We start from the raw sequence: 12,346 nt of genomic DNA on the forward strand, positions 1-12,346 counted from the left end.
AGCGGAGGGCGCGCGGCGGCGCCGTTCTGGGCCCCGCGCGGCTCATCTTTCTTCCGGGGTCTCGGGCGGGTCTCAGGGCGCCGGAGGGAGGCGGAAAGCCACGTCCTCGGCCCCGAGCGGAGCGTCGCGGGCTGCGCGCCCGGGCCCCGCGCTGCTGGGCTGCTGGCGGGCGCGCGAGGCGTGGAGCCGGAGCCGCGGGCTTCTCGTGTCGGGGCAGCTCCCAGCCCCTTCCCAGCCCTGGAGCGCCAGGCGCAGAGTCGGCGCACGGTAAGGACTCAGCTCGCTTGCGGTGCGTCGGCGCCGCGATCTCCCGGCCAGCCCTCGGGGCTCCAGCTTCCCCCGACCGGCCGGGCGGCACAGCCTCGCGTCCTGCTTTCCCTGCGAGCCCTGCTAGTTGGGGAGGGGGTGGTGATGGTCGTGTGTGCGGACCCCGGCGCGGGCTGACCCTCCGTGCGGCTGCGGAAGCCCGGGCAGCCTGTACCGAGCCTCCCTCCCCCCAGATGCTGGATTCCAGCGCCGCTTGGCTCCGCCGAACTAGGAGAAATTGTGGGTAAACTTCACTCTCAGGCAGCTCCTGGTGGTGGTGGTGGTGGTGGGACGCTTGACTCACAGGCTGGGAAGCTCTGTAAGCAATGCCACATGGGCTCGAGGTCTGTCGCGGCTGGGTTCCGAACTAAGTTTGTGACCTGAGAACTTTGTCGTTTTCATCGCTATTTGAGGCAGCAGCCTTCGCTTGGGCTGGCTGGCATTCAGTGTTGAAACCAAATCCAGTGCTTAGTAGCAGGGGTGAGCCTCATTTACCTGGAATTCCTTAGGTCAGGAAATGACACTTCTAGTTCCTAGGGATCTTCGTGTAATAAAGTTCTTAAAAAAATTTTTTTTTGTTAGTCATGGCTTAGTTAATGATACATTCAATGCTGGAGTAGACTTTTTCACTTAGAAATAGTTTCAAAAACACTTTTGGAGTATTTTTGAACAGATTTTAAATTTTCCGGAGGCCCCTTTTCGTTTTTGTTTTTGTTTTTAAGTTTCTTAATAAGTGATAACCTCTGACATGCTATACGTGCAGTTTTTGGTAGGATCTTTAGACAGTACTCCCAAAATGGGGTCACAAAAATGTAATGCTCATAGAAGAGTAAAATACAGGATTATCTGACCATTTGTCTGTCATGTGTTAACTTTTTTCTTCCAAGTGCCCCATACAGGCACAAGTCCTTTTATGAAGTGTGTAGGTTAGATATGTTCTAGTAAAAATGGAGAAAAGATGAAATTTAATGCCTCCATCATCTAGTAATCCCTCTGTGTGAATACAGCAAAAAGTACAAGACAGTGCTGGTAATTGAGGGGATATACAGAGATCTAAGAAACTGCCCTAATTCTCTTGAAGCTGGCAACCTGGAAAGGGAGAAAACATAAATAAAAAGCACCTGAGAGTTTGAGCTTGGGAAGTGTCATTTTCCATTAATGGGTGTATCATGTCACTTATCAATTTCATCAGTTTTTGGTTAATTAAATAAAAACGGCCTGCAAAGTACATTTTTACATTCAGATTAAAAACTATTGATAGTATAGTCACCAAGTAAAAGGGAGTTCTCAAAAAAACAAAGAATTTGGATAAAAAGGGAAATTTGTGACAAACACAGTATTGGCCTTTGCCACCATGAGGATTTTGCTGGTTTTGCTGGGTGAAAGCTGTTTAATGTGCCTCCCTCTGATTAGGAGCCTGGTGTGGGAGGACACCTGGTAAGAAGTCAGCTAAGTTGGCCACATGAGGTCAGGACCATTATAGTGACTAACATTTATGTGAGCATCTACTTTAGTATTTATGGAATTAGTCCACAGGTTAGCAAATACAGATTTTCAGTGAGATTTGTGGTCTGGCTAGTCCAGTATCTTGCAGTGCTGCCTGGAGGGGACATGGTGGCCATCCATGAAATTCTTAACTTTACAGATGTCCTGTCTTGCCCAGGGCTTGCTTCTGTCTGTCTGTTTATTTTAATGAGAGAGAGAGAGTGTATGCTTGCTCTTGAGTGGGGGAGAGGGGCAGAAGGAGAGGGAGAATCCCAAGCTGGTTCCGTGCTCAGCATTCATGACCTGAGCCAAAATCAGGAGTTGGACACTCAACTAAGGGAGCCACCCAGGCACCCTCCCCTGCTGTGCTGCTTTTTAAAGGTGATTTAATTACTTAATTTCTGAAAAAGTGTTTTGTATCATAGGTGAAAATGCATCCTGCAGTTACATAAGAAAATATGTATACCTTAATGTGCGTTTTAAGAGATTATTTTGGTATTTATTTGTAATGGTTTGTACAAATAAAAAAACACACTGTGTTGTGTGAAAAAATTACTATTCCCATTCAGTATTACGATTAAAGCAAATGATTGGAGAGGAATAGAGGATAAAATATTTAATATAATATATAATAATATATTTTATATTATATTTAGTATAATATAACTTATATTTAGTTATCAGTAATCAATGTTTTCAAAGGGGGTAAAGAAACTAGTAAAAGACTAGCATTTCATCATTGTAGCATATATGAAGTATTACTTAACCATTAGCATGTTTGAGTCTAAAATACAATAAGTATTTTTATTCTTTTTCAACCCTTCTTCCCCAGTAAAACAGACAAATACTGTTATTGTCCTGGGGTGTGTTTGTGGCAGGCCTTTGAGGAGATGAAGAGCCCATGGTAGAGAGGACATCATCATGGTGGACATTGGTGTTTCATTTACTAAAAGGGACAGGACTTTTACTCTTCTGAAGGAGTGGGTAGGGCACCTGGGGTTCAGTGGGCATCAACCTTCTGAGGAGTGTGTCCAAGCAGAGGACGGACGACAACAGAACAGTTCTTGTTACTGATGCCTTAGGGTTTTCTCATCTTGGAATTACATTATCTTCCCCTAACGGGGGTGGGGGGGGTCACCAAATTACCAGCAGATGTTTGGATGACACAATAAAATTCTCTAAACCTAGAAGCAGTGCCCAACATGGCAATTAAGGCAGGTGTATGAGCCCAGAGTACCAAAAAGAGAAATTATTTTCCCATGCAATTCATTTGGTGAGTTAGTAGCAGCAGAATAGGAAATAGAAATTAAAATCCCAGATTCCTGAGGCACTGATCCATGCGTCCCACTTGGTGACAGCGATAATTGGAAATGGATGAATTTCAAAAAGTCTTGCCAACTCTAATGCCCAATTCTAAGAGGAAATTCCCTTTTAAAATTAGACACTGCATTAAGTGGGTAATATCTTTAATTGTAATAATTGTTCTTTGAAGAAATCTTTCTGTTAGGGAATGAACTTAGTCCTGCATTCTGACACATCTAAACTTCATGTTGAAGAACTTCTAATCACGTATAGAAGATTGGCTTGGTTAGCTTGTGGTGGAGAAGTGTTCCAGAAAAGATTCAAACTAGTAGAAAGTATTAGGTCAAGAGGGGCCATTAGGATTAATAAATTTTTGCTTACAAATTCATATGTGTTTAGACAACTGAAAGAATGGCTAAGTACCTGGCAGATCTCATGGCAATACTAATACTTGCATTTAAAAATTGCCTAGTACTTTAAAAATTTTTTTCAAATCTAGTATTTTTGTAGATTAGCCTAGTGAAATGGAGAGTGATATAGAGCAGGTGTCTTGTCCTCATTTTAGGGGTGTGGAAATGGAAGGACTCTGAGGGTAAGAGACTTGTCTATCATTTTACAAGTAATTAGTGGCCTGCCTTAAATATGAGAAGAACCTATGTTGCACATTTAATTCAACTTTTCTCCTTCACGAGTCCACGTTCATGTTATTAAAGACTCTTACATTTCATTTTCCTACAGATCTAGTTTATTATCTCTTTTACTACTCACTGTTGTCTAGGGACTGTCAGCTCCTGCCGAATGCTTCTGTGCTTTCCAGACTTCGTAAACTGGCTTTTGACAGGCCCCCTTCTTACAGCTCCCTCCACTTCCACTCTGGGCCTTGTAAGGATTCCATTGTGGGAATGGAATTCTCTTCTAATTCCAGAATTCCTGCAGAGCCCTAGGCTCACGGCTCAGTCCTCATTAGCTGACTTCAGGTCTTTGGGTGCTTTACCCTTGGTGTGTTTGCTTCTGCCTATCCAGACAAGCTCTGGCCTGTTAGGGTGTGGAATCCAGATCCTCTTTCAGACGCTCAGAAGAGTATAAACCTGCAGGAGGCAGAGTATTCGCAGAGCCTGGTGGAGATCACAAAGGAGAAAAGGGAATGATTTTAATTTGGCAAGAGAAGAAAAGAAAATTGAAGCCATCTGTTTATTTCTTGAATAAAGTAGTTTGTTCAGTTCTTAATTCAGAATAACACTGTGAGTTTTAATGTGTGTTAAGATTACCACTGGATTTCCTTCTAGTTGTTTCAGCTCCTTCGAGATCTTCCATAAGCATGAACTTGGTGTCATTGAATGTTAGTAAACAATTCCTGAAAGAACAGAATTTGCCTCTTCAGTAATATGTAGAAACTATAAACACACTGATACTAAGCATAGTTTATTTTGACATTTTATATTTGGGAATGGTTATAACCATCAGATAAGTATGGTCCTGTTTTTAAAAAATAGAAGGCATATATGCAATTAATTCTCAATTAACATGTATGTGATGTATCTACTGTAGGTTATTTGTGTCTGTCTGCTTTGTACTAGACAGGGTCAGAGAGAGTTTGCAAAAGAACCTATATTTCTGCATGCCAAAAATATTTTTTTTATTATTTATCTTGAAAGAGAGGGAGAGAATGAGAACCAGTGGGGGAGGGGCAGAGAGCGATGCGGGATGGGACAAAGGATTGAAGCTGACTGCAAGGGAGCCGGATGTGGGGCTCAAACCCACGAACTCTGAAATCATGACCTGAGCAGATGTCAGACTGGGCCACCCAAGCCCCTCCCTAATTTTTTCATATTATTTATGGAATTAATAGTGCCTGTCTTTCCCCCAATTAATGTGAAAAAAAATAGGATAAACATAGCAAGATTCCCTGTGTGTGTTTGAAATGACATACATTACTTTTTTTAGTAGATATTGAATAGGTCCACAATCAGTCATTGTGCTGTCATTGAAATCTTTCCATTTGAAATATTCACTGCGTATGCATATGGCTTAGAGTTGTAATTTGTATTTGTTGATTAAATCAGTGCTTCTGCATTTTTCTCATGTGTAACAAACTTAGCTACTAAGCAATAGGAACTTAATGCATGCAGATGTTATGCCACAACAAAGTTGAATCAGCATTTCATGACTCTTAAAAGGAATTTGTAAAGGAAATGGGTTTACCAAGCTTGTGGGTCTATAATATTTTTATTGATGAAGTACACAGGCCGTATACTGGCTTTACTGTTGGAGTCTAATGGCTGTTGCAAGAAAAACGGGGGTATTAGCAATTCATGAAGTGGGAGGTAAAATCATTAGGCTGGTTATATAAATTTTAGTGTAAAACACAGTAATCTCCAGATTATGTTGTGAATCTAGCAGGAATTACTCATTTACAAAAGTAACAGACTACAGATTGACATTTTGATTTAGAATACTCCCTTAGGCGCCCTTCTGGCTCAGTCAGTAGAGAGTGTGGCTGTTGATCTCAGGGTTGCGAGTTCAAGCCCCACGTTGGATGTGGAGCCTACTTAAAATAAACTTGAAAAAATTAGAATACTCCCTTAGATTGAAGTATGGAAAGGGTTATTGCATTGCTAAAGTTAGCTTGCATCCAGAAAGTAGCGTCAGTGACAAGAAACTTAAGAATTGCATGATAAAAATCACCAAGTACTTTAAAAGTGTTCCGTGCCAAGGTACACTCAACACCCAGACACACGGGATAGAGCAGTAGTGGAGACAGGCTGGCTGCAGGACAACACTGCTTACCTTCTTCACAGTTCTGACTGTAATTCTTCTTGGACAACGCTGTTTTTATTGTTGGAGTCTACTCTGAATAGACTGTAAGTAATGGATTTCTAGAATTCCACAAATTCTGGTGAAAAACTTTTCTTGTGGCCTTTGCTGTTTAATGATATCATTGTGGGAGGTACAGATGGGGCCAGGCTCACCAACCGTGCAGCCTGGGAGCCAGCTGCATTTTGGAATCACCTGCAGTGTTTACACGTCTCCCTGGGCGGGGAGTGGGCCTGGCCGGAAGGAAAAAGTAGCCTGAAAGGGAATGTTAAACAGCTGTTTTCCATCTTCCCTGAAGAAAAAGAAGAGGAAATCGACTTACAGCAAGCATCAAGAGGGATTTATGCTAAATACAGGGATGTTTGTCTGAATGTTTTAACCTTTAGAATGGCTTTCTGAAAAAGGCCTTTGGGTTTTTCTGTGTTTAGAAAGGTTTAAGTGAGGCTGTCCTGGAGGGATATTAACTTTTGTTTTCTCAGGTTCTAATTTTATGAATTTGGCTCATCTGATAAGAAAATCATAGGAATTAAAAAAGATTTAAGTATAGGAATATAGAAGAAATTGTCAGTTTTCATTTTTGAAACACAAGTTGCTTACATAGTTCCTACTTAGCATTTTTGTTTATTAGAACCAAATATTTGCTCACTGGCTAAATATTGATCGTGTATAAGAGATCCTCAGTCTTTATTCAGATAAACATTATAATATCTGAAAATTCCTCTTCTCTCTGCTTAATCTGTTCTCCCCCAAACAGGTTGCTTTTCTCCACACTTCTTTTCCACATTTCTTTTTTAATCTAGAAAATCTAAAAAAAAAAAAAAAGGTTTTGGCACCAGACTAGAGTATTCCATTTGGGCTTTTCAGTAATATCTTTTATGTTTTTCTGCTCCTTTTTTTATAGTATAACTAGACTGGCAGTAGTGGCCATTGGAACATATGGGGCATTCATCAGTTATGTGGTCAAAATACAGAGGTTGTCTATGTCAGAAAGAGTCTGGAAACTTCTCTCATTTACCAGACTTCTTTTAACAATATTTATGGTTAAAAAAAATAATAATGGTATTTATAAAATCAGAATGTGAACTTTCTTTCATTTTGCTTTAGGAAGCTAGAATCTCCAAGAGAAGATTCTATGTGGTGTCAGACCCGTGGTTCTGTTTTTTCTCAATATTAAAATTGGGCAGTACTTAAGATGTAATAATCTTAAAAGCAGGTTCATTTGGATGCAACATTAGGTGTTAGAAAAAGCACTCTCAGCCATTATTGGGTCAGTGGGCGAGAAGTGGAGCCCAGCAAATTCAGTGTTTTAGGCAATTGGAATTAAGTGTTTTAACTTACTTTTACAGCCCATGGTTTTAAAGCAGTGTTGAAATGTTTTCACAGTTAGGTTTTTCAAAGGAAACTCTGATTCTTGGAAGCACTGAAACACCTGCAAAGTTATCTTAGGTAAGAGGGTCTTTTGCTGGTCTCTCTGGTGGTAAGGTTAATTTCTTCTTTCCCTCCTTTAAGTCTTCCACAAGTTAGAACCTATTGATTCTACGGAGATATCTAGTAGTAGAGAGCAAAATAAGACCAATCTGCTGCTTTTATGCAACAGTCCAATTTGTCCTTTCTTAAACATTAGTTTGAAATTTAGGGGTGCCTGGGTGGCTTAGTCAGTTAAGTATCCAACTCAGCTCAGATCATGATCTCCCTTTGGTGAGTTCGAGCTCCAGGTCGGGCTCTGTGCTGACAACTCAGAGCCTGGAGCCTGCTTCAGATTCTGTGTCTCCCCTTCTCTCTCTGCTCCTTCCCCTCTCTCTCTCTCTCTTTCTTTCTCAAATAAATAAACATTAAAAGAATTTTTTTAAATACTAGCATGAAATTTTAAGCTTCTCTGTTTCCTCAAAGGAAATCAACATTGTTCAGATTGGATTCATCCCATGTTAACCATGCACTATGTTAGAGTTCTAAGATTTTCACCATTAAAATTTTTAGACGTACTGTGACTTGTATAGAATTATTCCGTATAAAACTCAAATCAACAAATAACATCTTGAGTATCTGCTGTAGGAACTTGGGAACTTTATAAATTCAATTTCACTTCTACTTGTTGAATTTCATCTTTCAAGTTTCAGGTTAAGTTGGTCTACTTTCAATATCTCTTTCTTGGGGAAGCACAGTGTGTAGTATTTATACACTACATTGCCATAAAATGATAAATCCTGTGCCTAAAGAAGCTGAGTTGAGCTAGTAGCGTCAGGTGGTTATGTAACAGATCCCTCTTTGTGTGCCTACACCTTTTTTTCTTGTTGGTGAAGCCACTGAAGTTTCGTTCAGTGATTGCAAGTTTTAGAAAAGATAAATCTGGGAATGAATACTTTGATATATAACTTCTTCCAATGTACTTTTGAACCTGGAGAGTTAGATGAAAGAACGTTATACTTTAGCGATAGAAATACTGAAAGGATTTAGTCATTCAGCAAGTATTTGCCGGGTACTTCTGTTTGAAGGGACGTCTGTGTGGAAGCAAAGAGGGGAAACATACAAAATAAATATGACATGGGTTTCCAGGCGTGGGGAGCTATAAAATCTGGTTGGAGAAGGATAATCAACTAGGCAGCTTTGTGAGAACAACTAAATGCTGAACAGAGCTGAATGCATGCAGTAGAATCGCAGGAAAGAGGAGATCTGTAGGGTTACATGGACAGAGAATACCATCTAGGAGGGGAGAATGAATTGGGTTTCAGGGGACTTTATGCCAACAAAGGGAAGGTAAAAAGCATCACAAGCAGGAGAGCTAAGCCAAAGCACTGGCAGAGGAGTCAGCAGAGAAGGGGAGTGGCTGCCAGTTTGGGGAGAACTTGGGAAAAGCATGGGAATTCACTTCTGTAACATTCTCTTTCCTTTCTTCCATCATTCTGCATCTATTCTTTCCTTGTTTTCCATAAGGACTTCTTGAAGGCCGTATCGCATGTAATCAGTGGTACATGACACTCTAGGAAAAGACCAGACTAAGAGCCCTGCTAATGTAATTAGTACTAAATGCATACATTAGTAAACAGATATAAACATTTTTATTGACACCTTTTTAGGTCCAATTCAGGTACCACCTTCTCAGTACATCCTTCTTTCTCCACCCCGGCCAGATGTGTTAACTTCTGTAAAGTTCAATAGTAGTTTGTCATTCTCTTGCAAACATCCTCCTTTTCATTTTAGTGGTGTGTGTAAAAGTTTTATTTCTTTTGCCATCTTTTAAGATGGCGTAAGCATCTTCTTGGCTGGCATTATTCCTGAAATCTCAAAGAATATTGAACTATGCCGGTATGAGGTGATTAAGAACCACGTTGACAAGTGGTAATTTCAAGTGGCGAAGGTACTAGGAGAGTCAGTCTGAGAGAGTCACTAAGAGAACTAAAGGGTGGCCCCAAGAATTGAAGAGACTAGTTCCACCTCACTTGTGGGTTGGAAAGAATGAGGTATGGCCTCCAAAAGAGGGCATAACGAAGGATAGGGTGCCATTGAGAGTCAAAATTTCTTTATAAAACCTGTACTTTGGAAGGATCCTAAGTGACACCTGGTCCCCCTTGCCTGATTCATTTAAATCAGGAATTACCCAACGGGTAGTCAGCTAGCCTCCCCATTCATTTAGGACTAGACCTGAGAAGAACGTTTAAAAAATAAGATTAGTGCAAAAGGAGTTTTCTCCAGCATGCAGCTCCACGAAGAGAATGCTGTCAGGTTTGACCAAAAGAAACAGCTAGGTGGGATCCGGCTGTGAGCAGAGATTAGGTGAAGTGGGTAGGGCGGATATGAGAGGCATATGCCTAGGTTAGGAGATGTACAGAATGGGGCCAGATTCTCAGAGCGGTATGAAATGTAGACAGTCGATTCACCAAGATACCCAGCTAAGCATGCATGACCTTGGAAATACAGACACAAATGTTAAATGGCCATATTATAGGCTCTGACTTGGGGTATTTTTTTAATTTATTTTTTTAATGTTTATTATTATTAAAAAAACTTTTTTTATGTTTTTTAATTTATTTTTGAGAGACAGAGAGAGACAGCGTGAGCAGGGGAGGGTCAGGAAGAGGGAGATACAGAATCTGAAGCAGGCTCCAGGCTCTGAGCTTTGCTGAGAGCACAGAACCCAACGTGGGGCTTTAACCCACGAACGTGAGATCATGACCTGAGCCGAACCTGGACGCTTAACCGACAAGCCACCCCGGCGCCCCATGTTTATTATTTTTCAGAGAGAGAGATAGAGATTGAGAGAGAGACAGACAGAGGGCAAGCAGGGGAGGGGCAGAGAGAGAGGGAAACACAGAAGCAGAGGCAGACTCCACACTCTGAGCTGTCAACACAGAGCCTGATGCAGGGCTCATACTCACAGACTGGGAGATCATGACCTGAGCTGAAGTCAGATGCTTAACTGACTGAGCCACCCAGGTGCCCTGGACTTGGGGTATTTCTGGCAGGACACTTTTTTTTTGGCCTGTGGATCTGTGGCCAGTGATTATTCTTTTGTTCTGTCCAGTTATTATAGTCTCCAACAGTCTAGTAAAGCTTTTCTTTTCCTTAAAGGTTGTTTTATAGTTGTAACACTTCATGTATCTATAAAAACTCACTGTAATAAAATATTTAGCACAAAATAACAGGAGTGGTATAGATATACAAGAAATAGTAATTCATTAGAAAGCATCCTATTCTTTTAAGTTCTCCAGTTAAAAGAAATGTTAGTACAGGAGCTTATTTTTAAAAGCATTTGGAAGTAGCAGCACTCATAAAGCCCTTAGACCAAACCATTAAATAATAATAATAATAATAATAACCTTTGGGAATATAGTTAAAAGTGGGGACATGGAGGGAATCACTCTATATTTCAAAACAGAACAATTTCAGTGAAAAAGTCTTAGCACCAAGACAACTATCCAGTGGAAGGAGAGGCCTGCCTGGTCCGAGCGGGAGTAGATGGGAAACGAGGTGGAATGTCTTAACTTCATGTAAAATGGACTGGAAGTTTTGAGATGGCGTTTAGAAAAAGACTGTGAGAAAAACCTATGAAAATCATCCATGGACCGTTGGGAAACCAAATGAGATACTCTGGGCGAAGAGTGCTTCTGAGGTGGTCCAGGCACTGTAACAAGGGCGTGGTGAGGCTTAGGGGCACAGCAAGCCACCTTCACCTCTCACCTAGAGTGGGAGCTGTGTGCCCAGGGGAGGGTTGGAAGGCAGTGGCTGTGGTGGCAGCTGTCAGTAAACTGTAATCATTGCCCTGATTTAAAGGGTCAAAGTTGTAGTACATTTTACCTCCAAATGGTTTGTCTTGATACACAAAGAATTTTTATCATTTTTTATATGCAGTTACATGTATATACTTATATAATTATATGCATAATTATCTCTTTTAAAATTTTACATCTTGGCACATTCGTTTATCTATTCAGTAAATAATCTCCGCATGTTTCTTAAGTGCTGGGCACTCTTCTAGGTGTTAGGGATGTAGCAGGAAGCAAAGTGCTTACAGTCTCGAAGGGGGAGCTAGGCACACAAAAGAAATAAGTAAATTACATAGTAGATTAGAAGGTTAAAGGTACTATAAAGAAATTATAAAACCCAGAAGGGAGTTAGGGGATGGTGGTGATTGATTTAAATAAAATGATCACAGTCAGCCTCACTGAGGAAGTGACATTGAACAAAAAACGTAAAGGAGGTGAGGGAGCAAGCCATGTAGATGTCTGGGGGAAGCGTTCTAGGCAGAAAGAACAAGCACACAGGTGCTGAGGAGGGAGTGTGCCCCATGTGCACTGGAAGAGCCAGGAGACCACATGGCTAGAATGGGGAAAGAGAGAAAGAGAGCTGTAGGTCATGAAGGCAGAGAGGCAACAGGGCCAGGCCATAAAGTGTCTTGAGAGCAGTTGTAAGCACTTTGGTTCTTACTCTGAATGATGGGGAAGCCGTTGGAGGGTTTTAAATGGAGCAGTGTTATAATCTGAATTGGGATCGAACAAGTATGGCTCTGGCTCCTGTGTTGAGAATGGCCATTGGGAGGTAAGGCAGGCAGACTAGTTTGGAAGCCATTGCAGTAATTCAGACAAGACATGGTGTGGCTTAAGCATTATGGCAGTGGCGAAAGTGTCTGAATTCTGGGTGTATTTTGAGGATGGAGTCAACAGAATTGGCTGGTGGCTTAAACATGGAGACAGAGTGGGTAAGGAAAGGAGGGGGAGTTTGGACCTGAATTGCTGGCAGGAATGGTTGCCAATAACTGAGATGGGCAAGTCCTGAGAAGACAGTGCCTGTGTCTTAGGGTTAATTACATGTGTGTATCATTGTTTTACAGACCAAGTCTGTGGTATTCTGATTATGATTCATGAGAGGACATTTGGAAAGTACTCAGGGACTTTGGTGCCAAAGAACTATGATTAGTGAGACAAAAATGAGAATCAAGAAAGGT

At 41.2% G+C, this 12,346-nt stretch overlaps 1 protein-coding gene across 2 annotated transcripts in view; it reads left to right on the forward strand.

Annotated features, from left to right (window-relative positions):
• The window catches only part of DSE (dermatan sulfate epimerase), a 71,569-nt gene that overhangs the window by 1,055 nt on the left and 58,168 nt on the right, over positions 1 to 12,346 (forward strand). Inside the window, exon 1 of one of the 2 annotated variants that reach the window (XM_029945587.1) lies at positions 191 to 267. The exons of the other annotated variant lie outside the window; for it this stretch is intronic. The gene's annotated coding sequence lies outside the window, so the exon portion shown is untranslated. Of the gene's footprint in view, positions 1 to 190; positions 268 to 12,346 lie in introns of those variants that run through there. 2 annotated transcript variants of the gene reach the window in all.

Source organism: Suricata suricatta, chromosome 7 (assembly GCF_006229205.1).
Source record: "Suricata suricatta isolate VVHF042 chromosome 7, meerkat_22Aug2017_6uvM2_HiC, whole genome shotgun sequence".
NCBI lineage: Eukaryota > Metazoa > Chordata > Mammalia > Carnivora > Herpestidae > Suricata > Suricata suricatta.